The sequence below is a fragment of the Dendrobates tinctorius genome, unplaced genomic scaffold (genome assembly GCF_039654945.1).
Source record: "Dendrobates tinctorius isolate UK_male_01 unplaced genomic scaffold, ASM3965494v1 ptg000019l, whole genome shotgun sequence".
In the NCBI taxonomy this organism is placed as follows: domain Eukaryota; kingdom Metazoa; phylum Chordata; class Amphibia; order Anura; family Dendrobatidae; genus Dendrobates; species Dendrobates tinctorius.
The window spans coordinates 72617906-72645883 of NW_027361687.1; the positions used below are offsets into that span (position 1 = coordinate 72617906).

The window sequence follows — 27978 nt, forward strand, 5'->3', positions numbered from 1 at the left end:
ACAAGCTAAGGCATATGAGAGCTCTGATTAAAAATCATGGTTATTCCACAAAAGAAGGATTTTGTCACGCTCGCGCCTTGGCTGAGTGGCGCGAGCCAGGGGGTTGTGGCCCCACTGTGCCACAAATCAGACTACCCTGGAAGGGGCGTAACTACGGCAGCTACCTCGGTCTTCACTGGAGCCTCTGATGGTGAGGTCAGGCTTGTGCGGCAGGTAGCTGCCGCGTGCCACTCCAGGGTGGTGTCTGGCTGTGGCTGCTGATCCCACTCGGGAACAGGACACCTGGACAGGTGCGAGTGACAAGCAGGCTGAGACACAGGGCAAGCCGGCACGGCTTGGAGACACAGGACAGGCGGGCACGGCTTGGAGACACAGGACAGGCGGGCACAGCTTGGAGACACAGGACAGGCGGGCACGGCTTGGAGACACAGGACAGGCGGGCATGGCTTGGAGACACAGGACAGGCGGGCACGGCTTGGAGACACTGGACAGACTGGCGTGGTATGAGAAGGGGCAGGTAGGGACCTGTTCACACATCAGGTGCAGGCAGGAGGGAGAGGTGTATGTTGGAACAGGATTTGGACCTGTTCACACAGGAGGTGCAGGTATGGATATAGGCAGGAGTGTGGAGGAGTACGGAGTAGGCTGGGTGGCAAGGGAGCCGGGCAGGCAGAGCGGCAAGGGAGCCGTGCAGGCAGAGCGGCTAGAGAGCCGTGCAGGCAGAGCGGCTAGAGAGCCGTGCAGGCAGAGCGGCTAGGGATGCAGGCAGAGCAGCTAGAGAGCCGTGCAGGCAGAGCGGCTAGGGAGCCGTGCAGGCAGAGCAGCTAGGGAGTTGTGCAAGCAGAGCGGCTAGGGAGCCGTGCAGGCAGAGCTGCAAGGGTGCAGATGCACAGATAGAGCTGCAAGGGTGCAGATTCACAGATAGAGCTGCAAGGGTGCAGATTCACAGACAGAGCTGCAAGGGTGCAGATTCACAGACAGAGCTGCAAGGGTGCAGATTCACAGACAGAGCTGCAAGGGTGCAGATTCACAGACAGAGCTGCAAGGGTGCAGATTCACAGACAGGGAGGACACAAGGAAAGATACAGCAAGGAAGGAAGCCACGGACAAGGAGAAAGGGAGACTAAGGTAGGACAGAGTACAGACAAGGTACTGGAACCAAGACTCAAGGGCCAGGATATTCAGCCTCCTGGCAGGCAGACAAGGTACAAGGCAAGACAAGAAGTATTCCTCCAGAGAAGGAGGAAATACACAGAACAGGGCCTGGCTTTCTCAGCAGCAAGATACTAACTGAGATTAGACATTGCTCAGGCAATGTTCCAGTGGGTGTGGCAGGGTTAAAAGGTACAGGGCTATATATGATTGGTCAGGGACCCATTAGCCAGGTGCACCCTGACTGCATAAGAACCAGAGAGTTCAGGTGCCGCCCCCTATACACACAGTCAGGAAACATGGAGAGCAGAGGCACAGAGCTGGCAACAGACAGAATTCACAGCATGGCTTGAAGCAGAAAGTAAGTTGGTGTAAAGGGGATGGGAGGCCATGCAGTGATGCCAGCAGGGTTGTTACAGATTTTTGGTACTCACCATAAAATCTCTTTCTTGGAGCCTTCATTGGGGGACACAGGTAACCATGGGCGTATGCTGCAGTCGCTAGGAGTCTGACACTAGGCAAAAATGGAAATAGCTCCTCCCCAGTAGTATACACCCACTGACAGGAAGCAAGTACCTCAGTTAGTGTTAAAGCAGTAGGAGAAGCAATCAAAAACTCAACATATATACTAACCCAGCAACAAAAGGTACGTAGATCGAAAAACGGTACAAACAGTTAGGGAGAGTGCTGTGTCCCCCTAGGAAGGCTCCATCTCCCCAGAACTCTCATGTCGTACCGCAGGGAGAGAGAGGCTGATTGCTTAGAATGCGGATCCCTAGGCAGAGGGATAAGAACGTCACCTTTGGAAAGAAGACATAGCTTCTGCCATGACAAACCTCATACCCAGAAACGCCAAGTGCTGAGCTGGGGTGAGGGGGAATTTCACTCTGTTGATGATCCAGGCGAGACGGGCCAGAGTATCTAAAGTGAACTTAAGACTCTGGTCACAGCCACGGCGGGGCTCCGTCCTGAAATGACGGATCCAAACATGGGGATTCAATTGTTTGAAATCTAAAATAGAGTGGAGAGATCCGACTTTCTCCGGGACTATGAAAAGATTAGAGTAGAACTCTGAAAACCAATTTTTCAGGAAAACGGGTATGATTACCTCTGAGGGTAGGGTAGCAGGCAAGAGATGGGCTGAAGAACCTCTGAAGCAAATAAGACCAAAAGAAACATCCTCCTGGGAGGGAAGAAAAAGTTGATTCTTAATATTTTTTTTTGAGGGTGGACCTGTAATCCACACCTTCAACCAGAGAATGCGGCACACAGCAATGATGTCGCTGTTCTCCCCAGCGGAGCAACTGGCCGCATCCAAAGAGGCGGTCAAAAGATATTTGCCGACATGGGCAATCCGGTCTGCCAAAACTGCCGTCTCATCCAGAGAAGCTGCTGCTAGGATTCCCTGGAGAAGCATTCTTGCCCAGGCAGACATGAACTTTGCCACCAGGCGGAGGCAAAGATGGGCCAAAGACTTGATCTGCCTATCCGTAGTGTCCCTAAGAGACACACTGTCTGGCAGAGACAAGACTGGCGGGTCCTCCTTAGGGGACTCTGCCCATTTACCAACAAGGTCAGAACTAAAGGGATAAAAAATGTCTAGCTGCTTCTTTCCTGGGAAGTGCTTTTCAGGATGTTCCCAGTGTTTAGCTAAGATAGCTTCAAATTCCTTCGAGGAGTGGGCCTGGGAAGAGGAGTGCATCCTAAAGGGGAACTGGAAAGAGCCTGCTTCCTGTACTTTGTATCTGATCTGGTCCTGCGAAGATCGTGGTCAGGTGCATATGAATCACCACGAAAGGCGTTCCGAGCACTAATCACACCCATGTCCACGCCCCAACTGCACTCATTTAGCACTGCTGATCACACTGACTGGTACAGAGGGCACAGTGGCTAGCATTATGGGTACAGTGGCTGGTACTGAGGAAAAGAAAGAAAAGAAAAGAAAGAACAGAGAGAAAGAAAAAAGAAAACAGAGAGAAAGAAAGAACAGAGAGAGAAAGAAAGAACAGAGAGAAAGAGGGGACAGAAAAAAGAACAGAGAGAAAGAAAGAAAGAAAGAGGGTAAAGAAAGAACAAAGAGAGAAAGAAAGAAAGAAAGAAAGAAAGAGGGGAAAGAAAGAATAGAAATAGAAAGAAAGAGGGGAAAGAGAGAACAGAGAGAGAAAGAAAGAAAGAACAAAGAGTAAGAGAGAAAGAACAGAGTGACAGAGAGAGAGAAAGAAAGAACAGAGGGGAAAGAAAGAAAAAACAGAGAGAAGCAAAGAAAGAACAGAGAGCGAAAGAAGAATGAACGGAGAGAAAGAAAGAAAGAGGGGAAAGAAAGAAAGAAAGAGGGGAAAGAAAGAACAGAGAGAGAGAACATAGAGAAAGAAAGAACAGAGAGAGAAAGAAAGAACAGAAATAGAAAGGAAACACAGAGAGAGAAAGAAAGGGGAAAGAACAGAGAGTGAAAGAAAGAACAGAGAGCGAGAAAGAGGGGAAAGAACAGAGAGAGAAAGAAAGGGGAAAGAAAGGGGAAAGAAAGAAAGGAAAGAAAGAAAGAACAGAGAGAAAGAAAGAACAGAGAGAGAGAAAGAAAGAGGGGAAAGAAAGAACAGAGAAAAAGAAAGAGGGGACAGAAAAAAAGAACAGAGAAAGAAAGAAAGAAAGAAAGAAAGAAAGAAAGAAAGAGGGGAAAAAAGAACAGAGAGAGAAAGAAAGAGGGGAAAGAAAGAAAGTAAAGAGAGAACAGAGAGATAAAGAAAGAAAGAGGGGAAAGAAAGAAAGAACAGAGAGACAGAGAAAGAACAGAGAGAAAGTAAAGAAAGAACAGAAAGAAAGAAAAGAGAGAAAGAAAGAAATAAAGAAAGAAGGAAAGAAAGAAAGAAAGAAAGAGAACAGAGAGAAAGAAAGAAAGACAGAGGGGAAAGAAAGAACAGAGAGAGAAAAGCAGAGTGAGAAAGAAAGAACAGAGAGAGAGAAAGATTAGACAGGGAAAGAAAGAACAGAGAGCGAAAAGCAGAGTGAGAAAGAAAGAACAGAGAGAGAGAGAAAGATTAGACAGGGAAAGAAAGAACAGAGAGATAGAAAGAAAGAAAGAGAGAGAAAAGAAGAAACAGAGAGAAAGAAATAACAGAGAAAGAAAAGAAACAGAGAGCGAGAAAGAAAGAACAGAGAAAGAAAGAAACAGAGAGAGAAAGAAAGATTCTATAAAGATACCATAGCAGCCTGGCTCCTGTTGTGAATTCACTTTCTGGCCTACCTCTGGTTGCTAGTGAAGGTAGTGGAGCTGGTTGTATTGACAGAGGGGTCGCGAGTTCTCTTTCCGGGCTCCCTCTGGTGGTTACAGGAGGTAATGGAGCTGATCTAATTAACAGAGGCCTGCCACCTGATAATGAGGAGGACGATTGGACATCTGGAGTTTTTGACTGAATTTAAGACAGCCGACTCCCTCTATCCCTGCTGGTGATTTTTTCCTGCCTCCTGAGGTCTTAGTTTCCAACTCAGTCCCTGCATGTTCAAGCTAAGTGTTCTTTTGCTATTGTTCACATTTGATTTGGTTTTCTTTATTCAGTTTTGTGTGGTCAGCCAGCCCCGTATGGGGCTGCGCTGAATTTCCATTTTTATGTTACTGCTTGTGCCAGTGTGTTTTTGTCCCTTATTAGATTGGCCTCTTTTTGCTCTGCTTTCAGAATATGCCAGAGTGCTGTTATAGTGGGCGAAGTCGAGTGACTTCAGTATTTTTCTATCAGACGTGTTGGACATTTTTTGCAGGGTTTTTTGCGTGATTGCAGACAGTGTCTTTCCTGTCCTGTCTAGTTAGCGTGGGCCCCATCGTTTGCTCAGCCTATTTTCCTACCTGCGTTTGTGTTTTCATCTTGTCTCACCGACAATATATGTTTGGGGGCTATCTATTCCTTTGGGGTCTGCTCTGGGGCAGTTTAGATTTCCCCTTTCTTGCTTTAGGCTTATTTAGTTCTCCGGCTGTGTCGCGGCGTCTAGAATCATCGTAGGTATGCTCCACGGTTACTGCTAGTTGTGTGGATAGGATCAGGGGTCTGCAATCCGCTTAGTTACCAACCTCCTTGGTTTTCTGTGGCTTAGCTTGGTCTTGATCTCCTCCTTGGTGACCCAATCATAACAGAATCACCAGCAGGCCCGGATTGGTAATATGCCGAACCGGGCACATTCCCGGTGGGCCGGTGGCTCTGATCTAGGAAATGGGCCGCCGGCCCTTTAAAACCTTTGACTAGGCCCTGTGTACGCTCTGCGCTCCCTCATTGCATGGCTGACAAGGGCCGCATCTGCCGGCGTCAGTGCTTGAGCGTGCCCTGTGTGCGCCGCAGCTGCCCTCCTCAGTGGAGGCAAGCAGGAGAGCGCGCGCCGCACACAGGACCTTGTCAGAAGTTTGAAAAGGCCGCCGCAGCACGCACAGGACTCCTGCCTCTCTGTCTGACGCTGGAAAGTACCAGCGTCACATAACAGTGGAGAGAGCCAGCAGCACGCAAGATTAAAGGTAATACCTGCCTGTGAGTGCTGTGCTTCCAGGGAGAGCTAGGGAAGCAGCTCAAGTCAGCACGGTGACATCGTCTTCTGCTCTGATCTGCATCGGGGGAGGTGACGGGACAGAGCTGCTGTAAGCACTAGAACCTGAGGAGCTGCATATGGACATCAGCCTCCTCTGCACCACAGAAGAGAGAGTGTGTGTGTAAGTTATTCATGTGTGTGGTATCTGTAGTGTGTGTGTGTATAATGTGTGTGCGGTATCTGTAGTATGCAAGTGTGTAATGCTTGTGTGTGCGGTATCTGTAATGTGTGTGCGGTATCTAATGTGTATGCGGTATATGTAGTTTGTGTGCGGTATCTGTAGTGTGTGTGTGTAATATGTGTGCGGTATCTGTAGTGTGTGAGTGTGTAATGTGTGTGCGGTATCTGTAGTGTGTGAGTGTGTAATGTGTGTGCGGTATCTGTACTGTGCGCGGTATCTGTAGTGTGTGTGTGTGTGCAGTATCTGTAGTGTGTGTGAGTGTAATGTGTGTGCAGTATCTGTAGTGTGTGCAGTATCTGTAGTGTGTGTGCGGTATCTGTAGTGTGTGTGCGGTATCTGTAGTGTGTGTGCGGTATCTGTAGTATGTGTGTGGTATATGTAGTGTGTGTGTAATGTGTGTGCGGTATCTGTAGTGTGTGTGTGTAATGTGTGTGCGGTATCTGTAGTGTGTGCGGTATATGTAGTGTGTGCGTGTGTAATGTGTGTGCGGTATCTGTAGTGTCTGTACGGTATCTGTAGTGTGTGTAATGTGTGTGCGGTATCTGTAATGTGTGTGCGGTATCTATAATGTGTGTGCGGTATCTGTAGTGCGTGAGTGTGTAATGTGTGCGCGGTATCTGGAATGTGTGCACGGTATCTGTAGTGTGTGTGTGTAATGTGTGTGCGGTATTTGTAGTGTGTGTGCGGTATCTGTAGTGTGTGTGCGGTATCTGTAGTGTGTGTGCGGTATCTGTAGTGTGTGTGCGGTATCTGTAGTGTGTAATGTGTGTGTGTGGTATCTGTAGTGTGTGAGTGGTATCTGTAGTGTGTGTGTGTGTAATGTGTGTGCGGTATTTGTAGTGTGTGTGCGGTATCTGTAGTGTGTGAGTGGGTAATGTGTGAGCGGTATCTGTAGTGTGTGTGTGTGTGTAATGTGTGTGGTATCTGTAGTGTGTGAGCGGTATCTGTAGTGTGTGTGTGTAATGTGTGTGCGGTATTTGTAGTGTGTGTGTGTGTGCGGTATCTGTAGTGTGTGTGTGTGGTATCTGTAATGTGTGTGTGGTATCTGTAATGTGTGTGCAGTGAGAACATTCATTGTATGTGGGCTGGTGAATTTTTTTTGTGCCAGGGCTGCTTTTTAGTCCCAGTCTGGCCCTGATCACCAGCCTAAACCGCAGATTCTAGGGTACTCAAAAGCAGGAGAGAATTGTAGAAAAAAAAGAGTCAGAATTTTTTTTTTATATATATACAGTATATTTTTTTTTTTTCCTCTTTTTCTCTGGGGCTATAGGAGGATTTTTTTTTCTTTAATAGAGATTAAGCAATTGTCTGATCGTTTTGAGCAGCTCGCTGCTGAAGTGCGGGGAATTTCCGCCTATCTCGCTCAATCACCTGCTGTTCAACCAAAAATCCCTACTCCTGATGTGTTTTCTGGGGATTGGTCTCAATTTTTGAATTTTAAGAATAATTGTAAACTATTTCTTGCCTTGAAGCCTAACTCATCGGGGAGCTCTGTGCAGCAGGTTAAAATTGTCATCTCCTTGCTGCGCGGCGATCCCCAGGATTGGGCTTTTTCTCTGACACCTGGAAATCCTATTCTGACTAATGTGGATGCATTTTTTCAAGCCTTGGGGTTGTTGTATGATGAACCTAATGCTATTGATCAAGCTGAGAAAACCCTATTGGTCAGGATTCTGCAGAGTTATACTGTCAAAAATTGCGAAAGTGGGCGGTCCTTCCTACATGGAATGACGGTGCCTTAGCAGCTCTCTTTCGGAAGGGTTTATCAGAAACCGGAAAAGATGTTATGGTGGGATTTCCTGTTCCCTCTGGTCTTGATGATTCTATGTCATTAGCCATTCAAGTTGATCTGCGTTTACGTGAATGTAAAACTACACGAGAGGCATTGCCACCTTTTGAACAAACGTCTGAATCCATGCAATGTGATGGGGTTTTGTCTAGGGTGCAACATCAGGAATTTAGAAGGCGTAATAAGCTGTGTTTTTTCTGTGGAGACACCTCTCATACTATTTCTGTCTGCCCTAACGAGAGAAACATTTTGCGCACACATTTGCTGTGGGCAGTGTACAACCTAAGTTCCTTTTGGCAATTACTCTGATCTGCTCCTTATCCACATTTTCTGCTAAGGCTTTTGTAGATTCAGGAGCAGCTTTGAATCTGATGGATTTGGACTTTGCTAAACGTTGTGGTTTTCCCATGTTACCCCTGCGGACTCCTATCCCTTTAAGGGGTATTGATGCTACTCCTTTGGCGGAGAATAAACCCCAGTTTTGGACCCAGGTGATAATGCGGGTTGCCCCGGACCACCAAGAAAATTGTAAATTTTTGGTGCTGCACAATTTGCATGATACTATTGTTCTGGGTTTTCCCTGGTTGCAAACTCATAATCCTGTTTTGGATTGGAAATCTGTGTCTGTGGTGAGGTGGGGTTGTCAGTGTGTTCTTAGTGACACTCCTGTTTTCTCCACCTCTCCCCAGTCTCATGATATTCCTGATTATTTGGCTGATTTTTCTGATGTATTTAGTGAGAGTAAGTCTGCGTCTTTGCCTCCTCATAGGAGTTATGACAGTGGAATTGAGTTAATGCCCGGGTGTAAATTTCCCAAGGGTCGGCTTTTCAACTTATCGGTACCCGAACATGATGCTATGCGATCTTATATCAAGGAGTCGTTAGAGAAGGGTCATATTAGACCATCCTCTTCACCCTTAGGTGCTGGGTTTTTTTTGTGACCAAGAAAGATGGTTCATTAAGGTCTTGTATTGACTATCGTTCCCTTAACAAAATCACTGTTAAATATCACTACCCGTTACCCCTGATTTCTGATTTATTTTCCAAAGTTAAAAGTGCCTGCTGGTTTACCAAGCTCGACCTCAGGGGGGCGTATAATCTTATTCGCATCAAACACGGGGATGAATGGAAGACGGCGTTTAATACTCCGGAGGGACATTTTGAGTACCCACTGATGCCTTTTGGGCTCACTAATGCCCCTTCTGTCTTCCAATTCTTTATGAATGATATTTTCCGGGACTTTGTGGATACGTTTTTGATCATCTATCTGGATGATATTTTGATCTTTTCCAGTGATTGAGATTCTCATGTGGAACATGTCCGGACTGTGTTCCGGATTTTGAGGGAAAATTCCCTGTATGTTAAGGGATCGAAATGCCTCTTTGGTGTACAGAGGATTTCATTTTTGGGATTTATTTTGTCTCCGTCGACTATTGAAATGGACCCGGCCAAGGTACAGGCCATTTATGATTGGGTTCAGCCCACTACTTTGAAGGGTCTCCAGAAGTTTTTGGGTTTTGCTAATTTCTATCGTAAATTTATAGGTAATTTTTCTGGTATTGTGAAACCACTGACTGATCTGACCAAGAAGGGCGCTGATTTGGTGAATTGGACTCCAGAGGCAGTCTCGGCATTTCAGGAGCTTAAGCGGAGATTTACTTCTACTCCGGTACTACGGCAACCTGATGTCTCACTTCCATTTCAGGTGGAGGTAGATGCTTCTGAGATTGGTGCAGGAGCTGTTTTGTCCCAAAAAGATCCGGTGACTTCTAAAATGAATCCTTGTGCCTTCTTTTCTTGAAAATTCTCCCCATCTGAACATAAATATGACGTGGGGAATCAGGAATTGTTGGCCATGAAATGGGCATTTGAATAGTGGAAACATTGGTTGGAGTGAGCTAGACATCAAGTTGTGGTCCTCACCGACCACAAGAATCTGATTTATCTTGAATCAGCCAAACGCTTGAATCCTAGACAGGCTAGGTGGGCCTTGTTTTTCACGCGTTTTAATTTTGTGGTCTCTTTTCTTCCGGGCACTAAGAATGTTAAGGCGGACGTGCTTTCTAGGAGTTTCTTTGTGGACTCTCTTATTGTGACCGAGCCTACTGCCATTCTAGGTGAGGGGGTAGTTCTTTCTGCCATCTTACCCGATTTGAGACATGCCCTGGAGAAATTTCTGGAGGACAAACCTGAGCGTTGCCCTATGGGAAAATTGTATGTTCCTGACCAGTGGAGGAAGAGAGTGATGTCTGAAATTCATTGCTCCGCGTTGGCTGGTCATCCAGGTATTTTTAGTACCAGAGATTTGGTGAGTTGGTCTTTTTGGTGGCCTGCCTTATCTCGTGATGCCAGGAATTTTGTGCAGTCCTGTGGGACTTGTTCTCGGTCTAAACACTGTTCTTGTTCTACTGGGTTGTTGATGCCCCTGCCGGTGCCCAAGAGGCCATGGACCCATATCTCAATGGATTTTATTTCTGATCTTCCTGTCTCTCAGAGAATGACTGTTATCTGGGTTATTTGTGATAGATTTTCTAAGATGGTCTATCTTGTACCACTCCCAAAGTTGCCATCCTCTTCAGAGTTGGTGCCCTTGTTTTTACAACAGGTGGTTCGGTTGCATGGGATTCCAGAGAACATTGTGTCGGACAGAGGAGTCAAGTTTGTTTCCAGATTTTGGAGAACTTTTTGTTCCAATCTGGGAATTCAGTTATCTTTCTCCTCTGCGTTTCATCCTCAGACCAATGGGCAGACTGAGAGAACAAACCAGACTTTGGAGTCCTATTTGAGATGTTTTATATCTGCTGATCAGGATGACTGGGTCTCATTTTTGCCCTTGGCCGAATTCGCGCTAAACAATAGAGCTAGTTCTGCCACTTTGATGTCGCCCTTTTTCTGTAACTTTGGGTTTCATCCTCGATTTTCTTCAGGGCAAGTGGAATCTTCGACCTGCCCAAGTGTGGACACTGTGGTAGAGAGAATGCAGCAGATTTGGGACCAAGTGGTGGATAAGTTGTTCCTCTCTCAGGAAAAAGCCCAACGGTTTTCCAACTGGCATAGGACCATTGGTCCCCAGTTTAAAGTGGTGATGTGGTTTGGTTGTCGTCAAAGAATATTTCTATGAAGGTTGCATCTCCAAAGTTCAAGTCAAAATTCATTGGACCTTATAAGATTTTGGAGATTCTAAATCCTTTTTCTTTTCGATTGGCTCTTCCAGTTACGTTTAAGATCCATAACGTGTTTCATAAATCTCTGTTGAAGAGATTTGTGGAGCCAGTAGTTCCTATGGCGGCACCTCCTGACCCTGTATTGGTTAAAGGCAATGTGGAATATGAGGTAGAGAAAATATTGGATTCTTGTTTGGCTAGACGGAGACTCCAGTACTTGGTCAAATGGAAGGGTTATGGCCAGGAGGATAATTCTTGGGTCTCTGCTTCTGACATTCATGCCAATAGATTGGTTCGTGCTTTTCACCGGGCCCATCCTGATCGGCCTGGTGGCATGGATGAGGGTTCGGTGACTCCTCCTCAAGGAGGGGGTACTGTTGTGAATTCACTTTCTGGCCTACCTCTGGTTGCTAGTGAAGGTAGAGAAGCTGGTTGTATTGACAGAGTGGTCGCGAGTTCTCTTTCTGGGCTCCCTCTGGTGGTTACAGGAGGTAATGGAGCTGATCTAATTAACAGAGGCCTGCCACCTGATAATGAGGAGGACGATTGGACATCTGGAGTTTTTGACTGGATTTAAGACAGCCGACTCCCTCTATCCCTGCTGGTGATTTTTTCCTGCCTCCTGAGGTCTTAGTTTCCAACTCAGTCCCTGCATGTTCAAGCTAAGTGTTCTTTTGCTATTGTTCACATTTGATTTGTTTTTTTCTATTCAGTTTTGTGTGGTCAGCCAGCCCCGGCTGGGGCTGCGCTGAATTTCCATTTTAATATTACTGCTTGTGCCAGTGTGTTTTTGTCCCTTATTAGATTGGACACTTTTTGCTCCGCTTTGAGAATATGCCAGAGTGCTGATATAGTGGGCGAAGTCGAGTGACTTCAGTATTTTTCTATCAGACGTGTTGGACATTTTTTGCAGGTTTTTTTGCGTGATTGCAGACAGTGTCTTTCCTTTCCTGTCCTGTCTAGTTAGTGTGGGCCCCATCGTTTGCTCAGCCTATTTTCCTACCTGTGTTTGTGTTTTCATCTTGTCTCACTGACAATATATGTTTGGGGGCTATCTATTCCTTTGGGGTCTGCTCTGGGGCAGTTTAGATTTCCCCTTTCTTGCTTTAGGCATATTTAGTTCTCCGGCTGTGTCGAGGCGTCTAGAATCATCGTAGGTACGCTCCACGGCTACTGCTAGTTGTGTGGATAGGATCAGGGGTATGCAGTCCACTTAGTTACCAACCTCTCTCGTTTCCTGTGGCTTAGCTTGGTCTTACTTTCCTCCTCGGTGACCCAATCATAACAGGCTCCCATTGTAATGCCCACCTGAGCCATCCGCTGCAGGACGTATCATGATCCGCTCACATGGCCAATTCCAAGGTAGTCCCGCTGTCCGTGCTGTCGGAGGAGGACATGGTGATGGATCTGAAGCATTCCCTGAAGTGCCTCCATGGTTCCGTCACAATCTCCTCCCGAAATTACCTCATTTCCGGTCAGCTTCCAGCATGTCACTTCCGGTGGAACATCACGTGCAAGTTTTAAAGTGCTCCTCGGGGCTCCGCCATGTACTCCGGTGTCTGCGGGAAAAGTAAGCTCCTGGCCGGGACATCGGGGCAGACTCTCAAAATCGGGACAGTCCCGCAGGATCTGGGATGGTTGGGAGGTATGAATGCTCCCCACCAAACACCTTGTACACGCACAGTTCTGCACACCTCATACACACATGGTTCTGCTTTGTATGCCTTGTACACACAAGGCTCCGCTCCGTACACCTCGCACACACACGGCTCGACTCAGTACACATATGGCTCCACTCCGTACACCTCGCACACACACGGCTCTGCTCTGTACACACATGGCTCCACTCAGTAACTCTCGTACACACATGGCTCTGCTCCGCACACACACGGCTCAGCTCCGTACACTTCGTACACACAGGACTCCATTTCATACACCCCGTACACACGTGGCTTCGCTCCGTACACCAAGTACACACATGATTCCGCTCCGTACATATTGTACACATGCGGCTCCGCTCCGCACACCCAATACACATGCGACTCTGCTCCATACACCTTGTACACACATGACTCCTCTCCGCACACCCCCATACACACACGGTTCTGCTCCGTACACCTTGTACACACACGTCCCCGCTCCGCACACCCCATACACACGCGGCTCCGCTCCGTACACCTCGTACACACACGGCTCTGTTCTGTACACCAAGTACATACACGTCTCTGCTCCATACACCCCATACAAACACGGCTCCACTCCGTATACCTTGTACACACACGGCTCTGCTCCGCACACCCCATACACATGCGGCTCTGTTCCGTACACCTCGTACATGCACATCTCTGCTCCGTACACCTTGTACACATACGGCTCCGCTCCGCACACCCCATACACATGCAGCTCTGTTTCATACACCTCGTACACGCACATCTCTGCTCTGCACACCCCATATACACACGGCTCCGCTCCGCACACCCCATACAAACGGCTCCGCTCTGTACACCTTGTACACACGCAGCTTCGCTCCGTATACCTCATATACACTCATATACACATGGCTTCGCTCCGTATAGCTCGTACACACACGGCTCCGCTCCGTATACCTTGTACACACACAGCTTTGCTGCATCCACACAGTAAACCCCTCCTGACCCCACACATAAACTTCCCCTCATCCAGCACCATGACAACCAGCACAGCAGAGTCCTGCAGATACTGAGGGCCCTGATCATGTGACCCCTGACTCCTCCCCTCTTGTGACCTCATCACAGGTCCTGTGCGCAGAGAAGCTTAGCGACGTCATTGCTGGGATTTATCAGTGAGGGGCTGCAGTGACTGGTGGGTCTCCCTGGGAGGGCGAGGAATAGATGAGGTCGGTGCATGGGGGAGTGTGGTGGCTCAATGCAATACGGGAAAAATAAGCTCCTGGGCGGGACAGCGGGGCAGGCAGTCAAAATCGGGACTGTCCTGCTGGATCTGGAATGGTTGGGAGGCTTGCAAACAGACCTGCCGGTCAGTAATGTAGCTACTGGGGGGCAGAGGAAGCCATCGCCCCAGGCCCCATGCTCTGAGGGGGCCCACCCAGAGCTACGCTACTGTAACTGTATCGGCGTGCACAGTGCGCACATACAGTTACATTCTGCGGCAGAGCAGGGAGAATCGATCTCCCTGCACTGCCGCCTGCCAGCTATGGGGCCACTGAGCAGGCAGTGGGGGGCCCAGTGCCAGCAGTGGCCCCCCCCCCGCACATCATCGCAAGTTCAGCTGTATCGGATCCAGCCAATACAGCTGACCGCATTGATGAGAGAAGGAACGCGTCTGACGTACACACTGACAGCAGGCGCAATGACGTCATTACCTGGTGCCCGCTGTCAGGAGGTGAGTGGGAGCTCGGAGCAGCGCAGGAACCAGGAGGAAGAGAGGTGAGTATTGGATTTATTATTTTTTTTATGGAGGTGCATCATACTATAGAGGTCTGATGGGGTGCGTTATATTAGCATCTGCCTATGGGGGCTGCCCTATATTAGAGTCTGCCTGGGGGTGCACTATATTACAGTCTGCCTATGTGGGGGTTTCATTTAGAGTTTGCCTATGGGGGGCTGCCTTATATTAGAGTTTGTCTATGGGGGTTGCCTTATTTTAGAGTCTGCCTATGGGGCGCTGCCTTGTATTACAGTCAGCCTGGGGTGCATTCTATTACAGTCTGCCTATGGGGGGCTGCATTATGTTAGAAACTGCCTATGGGGGGCTCCCTTATATAACAGTCTGCCTATGGGGGGCTGCATTTTGAGTTTGCCTATGGTGGGTTGCCTTATATTAGAGTCTGCCTATGGGGGGCTGCACTATATTAGAGTTTTACTATGGGGAGCTGCCTTATATTAGAGTCTGCCTGGGGGTGCATTATATTACAGTCCGCCAAAGGAGGGCTGCCTTATATTAGAGTCTGCCTATGGGGGGCTGTATTATATTAGAGTCTGCCTATGGGGGCTGCATTATATTAGAGTCTGCCTATGGGGGGCTGCCTTATATAAGAGTCTGCCTATGGGGGGCTTCCTTATATTAGAGTCTGCCTATGGGGGGGCTGCCTTATATTAGAGTCTGCCTATGGGGGCTGCCTTACATTACAGTCTGCTTATGGGGGGACTGCATTGTACTGTAGAGTCTGCCTATGGGGGGGCTGCATTATACTATATTGAGGGCTATCTGGTGCATTACACTATATGGAGGCTATCTAGGGGGCCATCATACAGTTTGGAGATTACAGTGTTGAGGCCATCTTACAGTGTTGGAGCCATCAAACAGTTTGGGGGATACTAAGGGGTCAGTATGTATACAGTGAGGGGGAATTATACTGTGTATAAGAGAGCATCATACTGAGTAAGTGAGCTGTACAGGGAGGAAACTCGGGACATTATTAAATGCAAAGTGGGCACTTATTGTTATGGGGGAACTCAGGTTACTGTGACTGTCAAAGGGGCACACATGGCACTATTACATTCTAGGGGACAAAATGTGGGCACTGTTTTCTAGGGCACTTGCACGCAGCATTACTATATTCTAGAGGGTTTCTTTAGAATTTAAAGGGCACACAGTACCACACAGCAGGGGCAATAATAGGGACATATATGGCAGCAGCGGCTCAGCCTTGGGGTATCAGCAGGATAAGTTTGTGCAGGCTGGGGATAGATGGTGACGGTGCTGAAAATGAGACATGAAATGTGTCTTTCTTGTAATCTCTGCAGCCGAGTCCTGGCTAGAGAAGCTGTCATGTCGGTCTGGGCCAGATGGAAAAGACGTGAAAAATGAACGATTTCATCAGAAAGAACATCAGCTGTAAGTCATTATCTGTAACTGTGCAGTAATCACTTATATGATTTGTAGGACTGGTATTTACCACTGACCATATGGCGGTAATATCCATGTTGGTCTTTATATAGAGATTATTTTCTGTAACAGCGCAGTTATCTCCTACATCCACTATTAGGGCGTGTCACCGAGTTGTAATCAAGGTTACCTGGTTAGGGACCCACTCAGACGTTTCGTCCTTCCTGAACCAAAACCCTAGCTACGCCTCTGCTGCCGGAGTGTCCACATCAGGAGCCCCCGGGTGGGAGAGGGTCACTGGGAAAAGGGATCCTCCTTCCCGCACCGTCTCCGGACGGTGCAGAAGACGGCATCAACCCCTTATGAGAATTTTGCAGTGGTCTCTTAATTTTTGCCAGAGCTTTATATATATATATATATATATATATATATATATATATATATATATATATATATATATATATATATATATATATATATATATATATATATATATATATATATATATATATAGAGAGAGAGAGAGGTGTAGTGACCACTGTGTCCGCTAGGGGGTGCTGTGTGGATGTCCCAGGACGAGAGTATAAGCATTTCCAGTGTCCTGAATGATTGTAATTGTCTCAAGCTGAATGACCATTATGTATCTCAAGGTGTGTGGCCTTGAGATGGAGACATATGTGTGTGTTGATCAGCAGTGATAGTGCTGAGGTGCTGTTGCAATGTGTCAGGGACTAGTTACCTACAAACCCACCCAGCGGGTGTGTTTAAGAACGCTAGTATAAAGTGTGTATGAGTGGTTCAAGGACCTGTGATGAGGTCATAGCAATGTGACCCGGTGGGCGTGGCTACGGACCATATAAGGTGGCCAGGGTAGGTCACATGAGGTGACTGCAGGGACCTGGTTGCTCCGTTTTGGAAGGCCCCGTCTGGGAGAGATGAGGGCTGTCTTCCTGACAGCAAGGAACTGTTAGGAACAGCGGAACGCACTAAATAAAAATAATAATAAAGTGCGTTCGCCGCTCGGGGTCCACCGTGCAGTAGGTGATATAACCGCTGCTAAGTGGTAGCAGGAGCAATATGGTGGTGATGCTCACAGGGTTAAGCGTCACCCAGGTGCGCAGAGCAATCTCTTGTTAAGTCACAGAGATGCCAAACAAATACAAATTCAAAAGACTGAGCCTGTTGAGATCACAGTACTCAGTATAAATACACACACAGTATCAGGTCACAGGAGTAGCCCAAGACGGCGGCACTACGTCAGTCTAGACCTACCGTGTGTGCGGCATCGCAGCTGCGGACGCTAAGGAGGGCTGCTACTGCAGCGCGGCGTGGACACTGCCGCTAAACGACAAAGCTAAGACGCAAGCGCAATGTCGGACGCTAGCAGCTGTGGATGTTGCAGCAGAGGAGTGCTGGCGCTGATTCTAGACTCAGTCCCTAACCACATACGTAATATCAGTGGGAAGGGTTTTATAATAAGTCATTCACCAGAATCATACATCCGTCCTCATACACACAGCAGCAAGTAAGACTATACTAGCGCATGGCGGAACAGCCATGCGTGCCTTTTATAGCAGCCGGGACCTTCTGCAAGCTTCCAGATCTCTGAGATGGACCAATGAGATCTGGAGCAGGACCTGAGCACATGACTCCCGATCTCCAATGGGAGATCGTCCCATGAGCATGTTCAGTAGGAGGACAGAAGGACTTAGCCTCAGGAGAGATTTGCTGCAAGGCAATCTCCTCTGCAATCTCCTCTGCAGTAGATAAACAGCAGGAGACTGCAGAATGTGAGGGTCTGGATCCCTGCAGAGTAAACGCAGAAATCCGACGCCTAACAGGAACGCTGTGTTGAATGGCTGCACATGCCTGATGATTCCCTGGAGGGAATGGACGTCTGTAGCATGATGAAGGAATCATGAGGAGACCCTGACGTGGGTGAGATAACTGAGGCTGAAGAGCCTGCGTATGCATAACCTGTGTGACCACAGGGATTACAGAGCTGAACTCTGTCATGGATGCTATGCTGATGGTAAGAAGTTTATGTTGCTGCTGTGGGTTGCTAAATAAACTGCATGGACTATGATTGTTTATGGAAAACCTGTGGCGGATCTGTTTTTTTGGCTGCTAAGCGAGTATCCCCTACTTAAATAACAGCGCTACCTTACAATATATATATATATATATATATCTTTCTTATATATCTTTAAATGCAAGAGTGACTTTTTTATTGGTCACTGATTCCCCCCCAAAAAAAAATGCAACAGAGATTAAAAAGTTGCATGTATGTCAAAATGCACTAACAGAGAACCAAATGAGTACAAAAATGCCCAAATAAACTAATCATCAATAAAGTACACACAAAACTTAATCTTGTGCAAAATAGTATAAATGTTTTATTCGAAAAATACCTTATTATCCTCTAAAAATCAGTAAAGACAAAATATGAGACATGAAATTGTGGAGAACAATATGACCAAAACCCCTGACATCGGTATATGGTACCATGGCTAGATGTACAGTCTAACGGTGGCTCTGCTACATAGGGTTAAAGGGAGGAAAAATTCCCGTTCCCAATCATTCTAAACTTAGTACCAGACACAGTGGCCCACCAATCAACCCTAAGGTATTAAGTTCTGAGCTCACATCATAAAGCCACTAGTCCACATATAACAGAGATGGTTCTCATACCCATAGTGGAGGTCGGGGGTCCCGCCAATACCCCTACGCGTTTTGCACACAAGGGCTTCCTCGGGGGGCTGTATGGCAAGTGACATGGCTGAGGGATCTTTTTATAAGGATCACTACATCACTGCAATTTGAAAATCATGTGCGCGCGGCCATTTACAACCGGCGCATGCGCAGTGTGTGCGGCAGTCCCGCCGCGTCACTTCCGGCCATTGCTCAAAGGGATATATGGGTCTCCTAATCAAAAACAATGCGGAAATTCTTAATCAATTGGAAGTGGAAATTTGCTCTATCCAGACTGACCTTCGGGCCAAATTAACAAATGAAGCCTTAGTAAAATTGAATAAAGAACTAGAAGATGATTTTTCAAAATGGGAAAAAGATATTGTTACCGCAAAAACTAAAAAATATCAGAGAGATATGGCTGACTATTCAAATCATAGAGTGTACAGATGGAGGAAAAAGCAGGCATCACTGCGAGTGACTTCTAGAAATCATCGCAATTCATTCTCACTGTCATGCCCCCTACCGGCCATACTTACCAGCGCGGCCCCGCTGCTCTCCTGCACGCCTCCCGGCGCGCTCCTGCTTCACGTCGCGTCCCCGCTCCAGACATCCGGACTCCACGTCGTCGTTCCTGCGCGCCTGCGCCGGTCTATTCCCTTGGCGCTCGGACCTCTGGGAGCAGTGACGCCCTGGTCGTCCCTTTGACTCCGGCTGTTACGGTTCCATCCCTCGGGGGCCTGCTCCTAACGCTCCCTGTATAGGCGGTGGGTTTCACCTGGTCAGCTCGCCCTCGGGGGCTCTGGAGCCGTGACCCAGAGGGTCCACCTCCAGGTTCCTCCTTTATTTCCCACACCGTAACAGCATAATCAGGCCATGGATCCCGCTGGAGCCTTGGTTACTCAGAAGGAGTTAGTGTCTTTACGGGAGAATCAAGTACGCATAATGTCCTTAATGAAATCTTTGGACTCGCGCTTTTCTGCTCTCCAATCCGCTGATCCAGGGAATGCTTCTCAGCTGGTGGGTTTACAGCAGGAGTTGGCCCAGCAGCGAGACACCCAAACGCATTTTCTTAGCTACATGGCCTCTGTGGACACTCGATTGCTCTCCTTGCAGTCGGCTGCCTCAGCGTCTCCTCCCATTGCGCTTTCTCACCCTCTGCCACGCTTGGCCAAACCGCACCGGTATGGTGGTGATGCTAAACTATGCCGGGGTTTCCTGAACCAATGTAGTCTCCATTTTGAACTGTTGCCCCAACAGTATCCCACTGACCGGTCCAAGGTGGCCTTTATTGTTTCTCATTTAGAGGAGGACGCTTTGGCGTGGGTGAATCCCCTTTGGGAGCATGACGATCCCGTAGTTTCCCAGCTGGCCCTCTTTCTGGACACTTTTTGGCGAGTGTTCGACGAACCAGGTCGTCTAGCCTCCACTACGGAGTCCCTGTTCAGCCTTTGTCAGGGTTCACAAACCGTGAGTCCGTATGCCATCCAATTTCGGACCCTGTCGTCCGACTTAGGGTGGAACAATGAGGCTTTGGTAGGAGCCTTTTGGCGGGGGGCTCTCGGGTCGTATAAAGGACGAACTCGCTGGTCGCGATAACCCCACCGCTCTGGAGGATCTAATTTCTCTAGCCACGCGGATTGACCTCCGGTTCCAAGAGCGGTCCCGCGAGAGATGACTTTCTCGTTCAATGCCATCCGCCCGCAGATCACCCAGTCCTCGACCCAGGGCTTCTACCTCCAATCCCGTTCCGGAGCTTCTCCGCCTAGGTCAGGTAAGGGAGGCCTCCCTAGGTGGTCAAGATACCGCTCAACCCCTTACTTTGTCGGTCCTCCTGCATGTCGGTGGTAAGCGGGTTTCTTTGATGGCCTATGTGGATTCGGGTGCTGCTGGAAATTTTATCAGGCTCGATGAGGTCACCAAATTGTCTATCCCCGTTAGGACCCTCGAAAAGCCTCAGGTCCTCGCCTCTGTGGATGGATGACCTTTGCTAGAGACCGTTATGTTGGTAACACAGGAGGTAGAGTTTCATGTAGGGGCCTTGCACAAGGAGAGAATTTCGTTCTATGTTTTGGCTGGTATTTCGCATCCTGTCCTTCTCGGCCTTCCTTGGCTGCAGCTCCACGAGCCCACCTTGGATTGGCGTAATGGCAATGTTCTTCGCTGGGGGGAGTCTTGTCGTGCTCGGTGTCTGCTGCCGGTTCGTCCAGTAGGTGTTCCCCTTTCCCTCCCTGTCCTCTCCGGGCTGCCGTCCGCGTACAGTTCCTTCTCGGATGTCTTCAGCAAGAAAGAAGCTGAAGTCCTTTCTCCTCACCGTTCCTACGATTGCCCCATTGAGCTCATTCCTGGTACTATGCCTCCTCATGGTAGGATTTACCCTCTCTCTCCAGCGGAGTCTCAGGCCATGTCCGAATATGTTCAAGAAAACCTAGCCCGAGGCTTCATTCGGAAATCCTCGTCCCCTGCTGGAGCAGGCTTCTTCTTTGTAAAAAAGAAGGATGGGTCTCTTCGTCCATGTATCAATTATCGTGGCCTGAACCGCATTACAGTGAAGAACAAATATCCACTGCCGCTTATCTCGGAGCTTTTTGACCGCTTGAGGGAAGCAAGAGTCTTTACCAAGCTGGACCTGCGAGGAGCCTACAACCTTGTTCGCATACAATCAGGAGATGAGTGGAAGACCGCATTCAACACGCGAGACGGCCACTACGAATATTTAGTCATGCCTTTTGGCCTCTGTAACGCGCCAGCAGTCTTCCAGGAGCTCGTTAACGATATCTTCCGAGACCTCCTATACTCCTGTGTCATAGTCTACCTAGACGACATCTTGATCTTCTCCCCAGACCTATCCACTCATCGCCGAGATGTCTGCCAGGTTCTCCAACGCCTCAGGGAAAATCTCCTTTTTGCCAAATTGGAGAAGTGCATTTTTGAGCAATCTTCGCTGCCCTTTCTTGGGTACATCGTCTCGAGCTCCGGGTTGGAGATGGATCCTGTGAAGGTTTCTGCGGTTCTCGATTGGCCACGTCCACTTGGGGTGAAGGCAATCCAGCGTTTTTTGGGATTTGCCAATTATTATAGGCAATTTATCCCTCATTTTTCGACTCTGACTAAGCCCATTTCTGCTCTTGTCTGCAAGGGGGCCAATCCCAACCACTGGCCCACGGACGCTGAGGTCGCCTTCGAGGCTCTGAAACAAGAATTCGCAAAATCTCCTGTGCTCCACCACCCTGATGCCAATAGGCCGTTCATCCTCGAGGTAGACGCATCTTCAGTTGGAGCAGGAGCGGTTCTTTTGCAGAAATCCTCCTCTGGCCGCTTAGTCACCTGCGGATTCTTCTCTAAAGTCTTTTCCGCCCCGGAACGAAATTACTCCATTGGGGATAGAGAGTTGCTGGCCATTAAGCTAGCTCTCGAGGAGTGGCGCTATCTCCTCGAAGGGGCAGTTCATCCGTTCATCATCTTCACGGATCACAAAAATTTGGAGTATGTTCAGTCCGCCCAAAGACTCAATCCACGGCAGGCCAGGTGGTCTTTGTTCTTCGGACGATTCGATTTTGAACTCCACTTCCGACCGGGGGACAAGAACATCAAGGCTGACGCCCTATCCCGGTCATTTTTGCCCATGGACAGCGAGGATGAACCTACACATATTATTAACCCGGCCAAGATTCTCACCGTGGCCCCGCTAAGCCTAGCCGCTCCACCACCGGGCAAAACCTTTGTGTCAAGTGGGGAGAGGCAGAAGGTCCTACGATGGAGCCATTCCTCGAAGTTTTCCGGGCATGCTGAAACCAAGAAGACCATCTCTCTCGTCTCCCGCCACTATTGGTGGCCCTCGCTTCACCAAGACGTAGTGGACTTCATCGCCTCCTGTCCCTCCTGCGCTAGAAACAAAGTCCCTAGACAACGTCCTCCTGGTCTCCCACACCCGTTGCCTGTGCCTTCGGTCCCATGGACCCACATTGCTATGGACTTTATTACCGAATTACCTTCGTCCTCTAAGTGCTCTGTGATCCTGGTGGTCGTAGATCGGTTTTCCAAAATGGCCCATTTCATTCCCTTACCTGGTCTGCCTACGGCCCCCGAGTTGGCGAAGATTTTCTTGCTCCACATCTTCCGCCTCCATGGTTTTCCTCAACATATTGTCTTGGACCGAGGAGTCCAGTTTACCTCCCGCTTTTGGCGAGCTCTCTGCGGATTAATGAAGATCACTCTAGATTTCTCCTCGGCTTATCATCCGCAGTCAAATGTTCAAGTTGAACGAGTCAACCAAACTCTAACTTCCTATCTCCGGCATTTTTCCAACGCCCACCAGGACGACTGGGTTTCTCTTCTGCCCTGGGCCGAATTCGCCTACAATAATCATCCCAGTGAAGCCTCTTCCAAGTCTCCTTTTTTCATAGTTTTTGGACAACATCCCGGCATTCCCCTTCCCGTTTGCCCCACCTCTGGCGTGCCGGCGGCGGACTCCGTGACCGCGGACTTCTCTCAGATTTGGAGAGAGACTAAGGGGGCTCTTGAGGCTGCCAGTTGCAAAATGAAGCAGTATGCCGACAAAAAACGTTTAGATGCTCCTCCGTACTGCCCAGGAGATAAGGTTTGGCTGTCCTCACGATACATCAGGCTAAAAATCCCGTCCTATAAGTTAGGTCCACGTTACATTGGCCCCTTAAATTGTAAAACGCATTAACGACGTGGCCTACAAATTGAAATTACCTGCCTCTCTGCGTATCCCTGACGTCTTTCACATATCACTCCTCAAACCAGCAGTGTTTAATTGTTTCCACTCAGCTCCTTCCCTCACCCCCCTACCGAATAGTGCTGACAACACCTTTGAGGTGAAGGATATACTTGCTATGAAAACGGTTAGGGGAAAAACTTTGTTATTGGTCGATTGGAGGGGTTTTGGTCCTGAGGAGAGATCTTGGGAACCCCGAGAGAATATTGATGCTCCTCGTATTATGAAAAGATTTCTCTCCGGCGTTAGAAAGAGGGGGAGTAAAGGGGGGGGTACTGTCATGCCCCCTACCAGCCATACTTACCAGCGCGGCCCCGCTGCTCTCCTGCACGCCTCCCGGCGCGCTCCTGCTCCACGTCGCGTCCCCGCTCCAGACATCCGGACTCCACGTCGTCGTTCCTGCGCGCCTGCGCCGGTCTATTCCCTTGGCGCTCGGACCTCTGGGAGCAGTGATGCAGTGGCTCCACCCACAACATGGCGGCGCCCACCGGCTATTTCAGCAAGGCATCTTGTCAGGTAAGATGCCTGATTATCTTCTGCGGTGACGCTGTTCCTGCTTTAGCGTTTCCGCTCCTCTCAGGTCCCTGTATCCTCTGCGCTATCCTTCTGTTCTGTTTGTGCTGCCTCCGGTAGCTTCTCTGTTCCGTTGCCCCACCTGCCTTGTCCAGTGTCCCTGTCTTGTCCTTAGTGCATCTTTGGTCCGTTACCCTCTGCTATCCGTTCGGCCTCTCTGTGTGTTGTCCGTACCTGGCTCTCCTTCCTCTCTCGCCCACAGTCACCAGCCTCCGTCTGCCGCTAATGCTCCCGGTCCTGCTTGTCTCTATTCTCCCTAGTTCCTGCAGTCCCTCTGTGCACCTGGACTCTGTCCCTCCTCGCCACAGACTCTCATATTTCTAGCCCTGGTCGTCCCTTTGGCTCTGGCTGTTACGGTTCCATCCCTCGGGGGCCTGCTCCTAACGCTCCCTGTATAGGGGGTGGGTTTCACCTGGTCAGCTCGCCCTCGGGGGCTCTGGAGCCGTGACCAAGAGGGTCCACCTCCAGGTTCCTCCTTTATTTCCCACACCGTAACACTCATCAGCATCATCTATGGATGAGGATGGGGCTGTTGGCCCTTCTTTTCCACTTCCCTTGAACGAAAGATTGGGATATGTGAAACCCGGTGTAAGAAAGGGCAAATTACAAAATAAGAGGAAACTGACCCCACCCCAACCATTGGAAAATAAACCTAAGAATGTGCTTGAGGTAATTAATTTATCTAATCACATCCTTACCCAGGCTCAGATGGAGGTGTTAAGCAGGGGTTTAACATTTGTACCAACTAACTCTTTCGATTTCTTCTCAGCGATGAAGGACTTGCAGCTTTTCCTGAGAAAAGTGGTATTACGGAAACTTCATTACAAACCCGAGGGGTGTATGGAATTATCCACCACTCAGGAGCAAGAAGCCTTGGTCGCTTTGGAGGAACTCGAAACTGGAGAAACTCCTCCTAATACAGGTACCTTTCCTGCATCCATTCTCCCTAGGTCGACCACGTTTCCCCCCTTCTCTATTTATCCACAGGTGGAAATTTTTGATATTTTAGTTCTGGAGGATTTCAAGAAAATCCCTGTTAATAAGAGTGGTTTTAATCTCACCAAAGTACAGAACAATGCTATCAAGGAGTTGCGTAGCCTTGTGGATATTGTTATTAAACCAGCAGATAAGGGGGGGAACGTGGTCTTATGGCCAGCAGGGATGTATGAAAAAGAGGCATTCCGACAGCTAAGGGACCGTGAGGCGTACCTCCAGCTGCACAATAATCCTATGGAGAAATTTTGGAGTGAATTGTATAAGATTCTGGATGATGCCCTAACATTAGGTACAATCCCAAAAAAAGTGTTTGAGGGTTTGATGGTAAAGGATCCGGTGACTCCCACTTTTTACTTATTACCAAAGGTACATAAGGACCCTCTGGTACCCCCCGGACGTCCGATTGTCTCTGGCATTGGAGGGCTTTGCGACCCTGTGTGTAAATTCATAGATTACTATCTACAGCCTTTAGTTGAGTCGCTGCCCTCCCATGTCAAAGACACTACGGACGTCCTGAGGAAAATTGACGGGTTGTGTGTTGACTCAGATATGCATCTAGCTATCATAGATGTGGAATCACTTTATACGAGCATCCACCATTCTGATGGTTTGCTGGCAGTGGAGTACTTTTTGGGCATGAGTAATTATGAACCTACTCTGCGTTCACTGATCCTGGAGCTTTTAGATTTTGTTTTGACACATAATTTCTTTACTTTCAAGGATAGGTTTTATTTGCAGCAACGCGGCACTGCGATGGGTGCGGCCTGTGCGCCGTCGTACGCAAACCTCTTTCTGGGGTATTGGGAGCGAGAGGTTTTCGGCGGGGGCGTGGCGGCCGCATCTCAGGCGCAGTGCTGGTACAGATTTATCGATGATGTTTTTTTTATTTGGCAGGGTACCGAGGCTGGCTGTCTGGGCTTCATCCGAGAGCTTAATCAGAACCCATATAACATCAAATTGACATATAAGATTGATGCGCGGGTTATTGATTTTCTGGATGTGAAGGTCTTGGTCGATGGGGATGGTAGAATTCAGACTGACATTTTTCGTAAAGAGACTGCGGTGAATTCTTTACTGCATGCTACATCCGCCCATACCCCATCGACCATAAGAGCTGTACCGACAGGACAATTCCTGCGCATGAGACGGGTATGCTCTATGGATGGGGCCTTTGAGGGCCAGTCTCGGGACCTGAGCACCAGGTTCCGTGAACGCGGATATAGTAATAGATGTATAAAGAGGGGTTATCGTCGTGCCCGTGGTACTCCACGTAATCAACTTTTATGTGGATCTGAGCATAGAACTGGGGGTGATCAACCCTTACGGTATATTGCAACTTTTAACAACCAATGGTCAGAGATGCGTCAGATCCTTCAAAAACACTGGCCGGTACTTAAAACAGATGCCGTTCTGAGTCAGCTCCTACCCGATCATCCGCTTATGACAGCAAGAAGGGGGAAAAACCTGCGAGATCTTTTAGTTAAAAGCCACTACGTGGCACCTATCCCTAACCCCTTTGGTACACAGGGACGTCATTGGGGTTGTTATCCCTGTGGCTCTTGTCGAGCCTGTACAAATATCATACGGGCCACAACTTTCTTGTCTTCTGATGGACAGAAAGAATTTCGCATTCTAACGTACATTTCCTGCAATACACGACATGTCGTATATTATGCGACATGTCCCTGCAATCTGGTGTATGTGGGTCTGACGTCACGAGAGTTGCGTGTGCGCACTCGAGAACATGTCAGAGACATTATGGCTTCTAGGGAGATTATGGATATATCCATTTTGAAAACTATCCCTAAGCATTTTAAATTATATCATGATTCGAATGCATCTGGTTTACGAGTGCGTGGTATAGATCGTGTCCACTGTGGCATTAGGGGCGGGGATATGAAAAAGATCCTAGCCCAATTAGAATGTCGGTGGATTGTCCTATTGAATACAATGGCCCCACACGGACTTAATGAAAAATTAACTTTTTCACCATTTCTCAAATAATATAGTATATTTCTTTGTTTTGAATTGGTTGTTGGGTAGTTTTTAATGTATTCTCTTTTTTATTTTTATTATTCAGTTTGAATAAATATGAACTTTTAATCTTGACCTTGAAGGCATACATACTATCAAGCTTTGAAGATTGGGACCTAATTTTGAAAAAGTGAAAAAATGAAAAAATAAGAATAAAGAAAATCATCTTCTAGGATCGTTATGCATATTATATATATGTACATTATAAGATTGTTGCAATTTCTTCCTCTTTGTTGTATCTATGTTGGCGCAAACATTTTCATTGATGTGAATTGACGTCTATTCATTGACCATTGTGACCATAGAACACAGGTTACGGTTTACCATAATATTATGTTGGCGTTTTTGATGTTTGTTGGTGCCCTAGATAACAATGGCGGCGGCGTGGAGCGCATGCGCGGTGTGCGCGCCTGCTGCGTGGCGGAAGGCATCCTCACGGCATCGGCACAGAAGCCGGGTCCCCATGGCAACCATGCGGACTCTGACGTGTGTCGACTTCCGGGATGGCCGGAAGTGACGCGGCGGGACTGCCGCGCACACTGCGCATGCGCCGGTTGTAAATGGCCGCACGCACATGATTTTCAAATTGCAGTGATGTAGTGATCCTTATAAAAGATCCCTCAGCCATGTCACTTGCCATACAGCCCCCCGAGGAAGCCCTTGTGTGTGAAACGCGTAGGGGTATTGGCGGGACCCCCGACCTCCACTATGGGTATGAGAACCATCTCTGTTATATGTGGACTAGTGGCTTTATGATGTGAGCTCAGAACTTAATACCTTAGGGTTGATTGGTGGGCCACTGTGTCTGGTACTAAGTTTAGAATGATTGGGAACGGGAATTTTTCCTCCCTTTAACCCTATGTAGCAGAGCCACCGTTAGACTGTACATCTAGCCATGGTACCATATACCGATGTCAGGGGTTTTGGTCATATTGTTCTCCACAATTTCATGTCTCATATTTTGTCTTTACTGATTTTTAGAGGATAATAAGGTATTTTTCGAATAAAACATTTATACTATTTTGCACAAGATTAAGTCTTGTGTGTACTTTATTGATGATTAGTTTATTTGGGCATTTTTGTACTCATTTGGTTCTCTGTTAGTGTGTCTGTTTCCAGAGTTGCCCCCCTTTTGGACTCACGTCCAATTCTTTGACAAAGTACAGGTATGATATTCTGTATTAAAATAATGTACCGTATGTCAAAATGGTATCAATAGAAATGACAGATCAGTGCACAAAAACAAGCCCTCATTAAGTTCCAT

The 27978-nt window shown here is 48.1% G+C and overlaps 1 protein-coding gene and 1 long non-coding RNA gene across 3 annotated transcripts in view; one reads left to right on the forward strand and one right to left on the reverse strand.

Moving 5' to 3' along the window:
* HORMAD1 (HORMA domain containing 1) overlaps positions 1 to 27978 on the reverse strand; it is a 140140-nt gene that overhangs the window by 84320 nt on the left and 27842 nt on the right. The window lies entirely within an intron of this gene.
* Positions 5477 to 27746, forward strand: LOC141083061 (uncharacterized). Of its 2 annotated transcripts, XR_012230637.1 has the most exons (3): positions 5477 to 5647; positions 24454 to 24606; positions 26761 to 27746. It is a non-coding gene; the product is annotated as an uncharacterized lncRNA (long non-coding RNA). The 2 variants fall into 2 exon arrangements; XR_012230636.1 differs by lacking the exon at positions 24454 to 24606.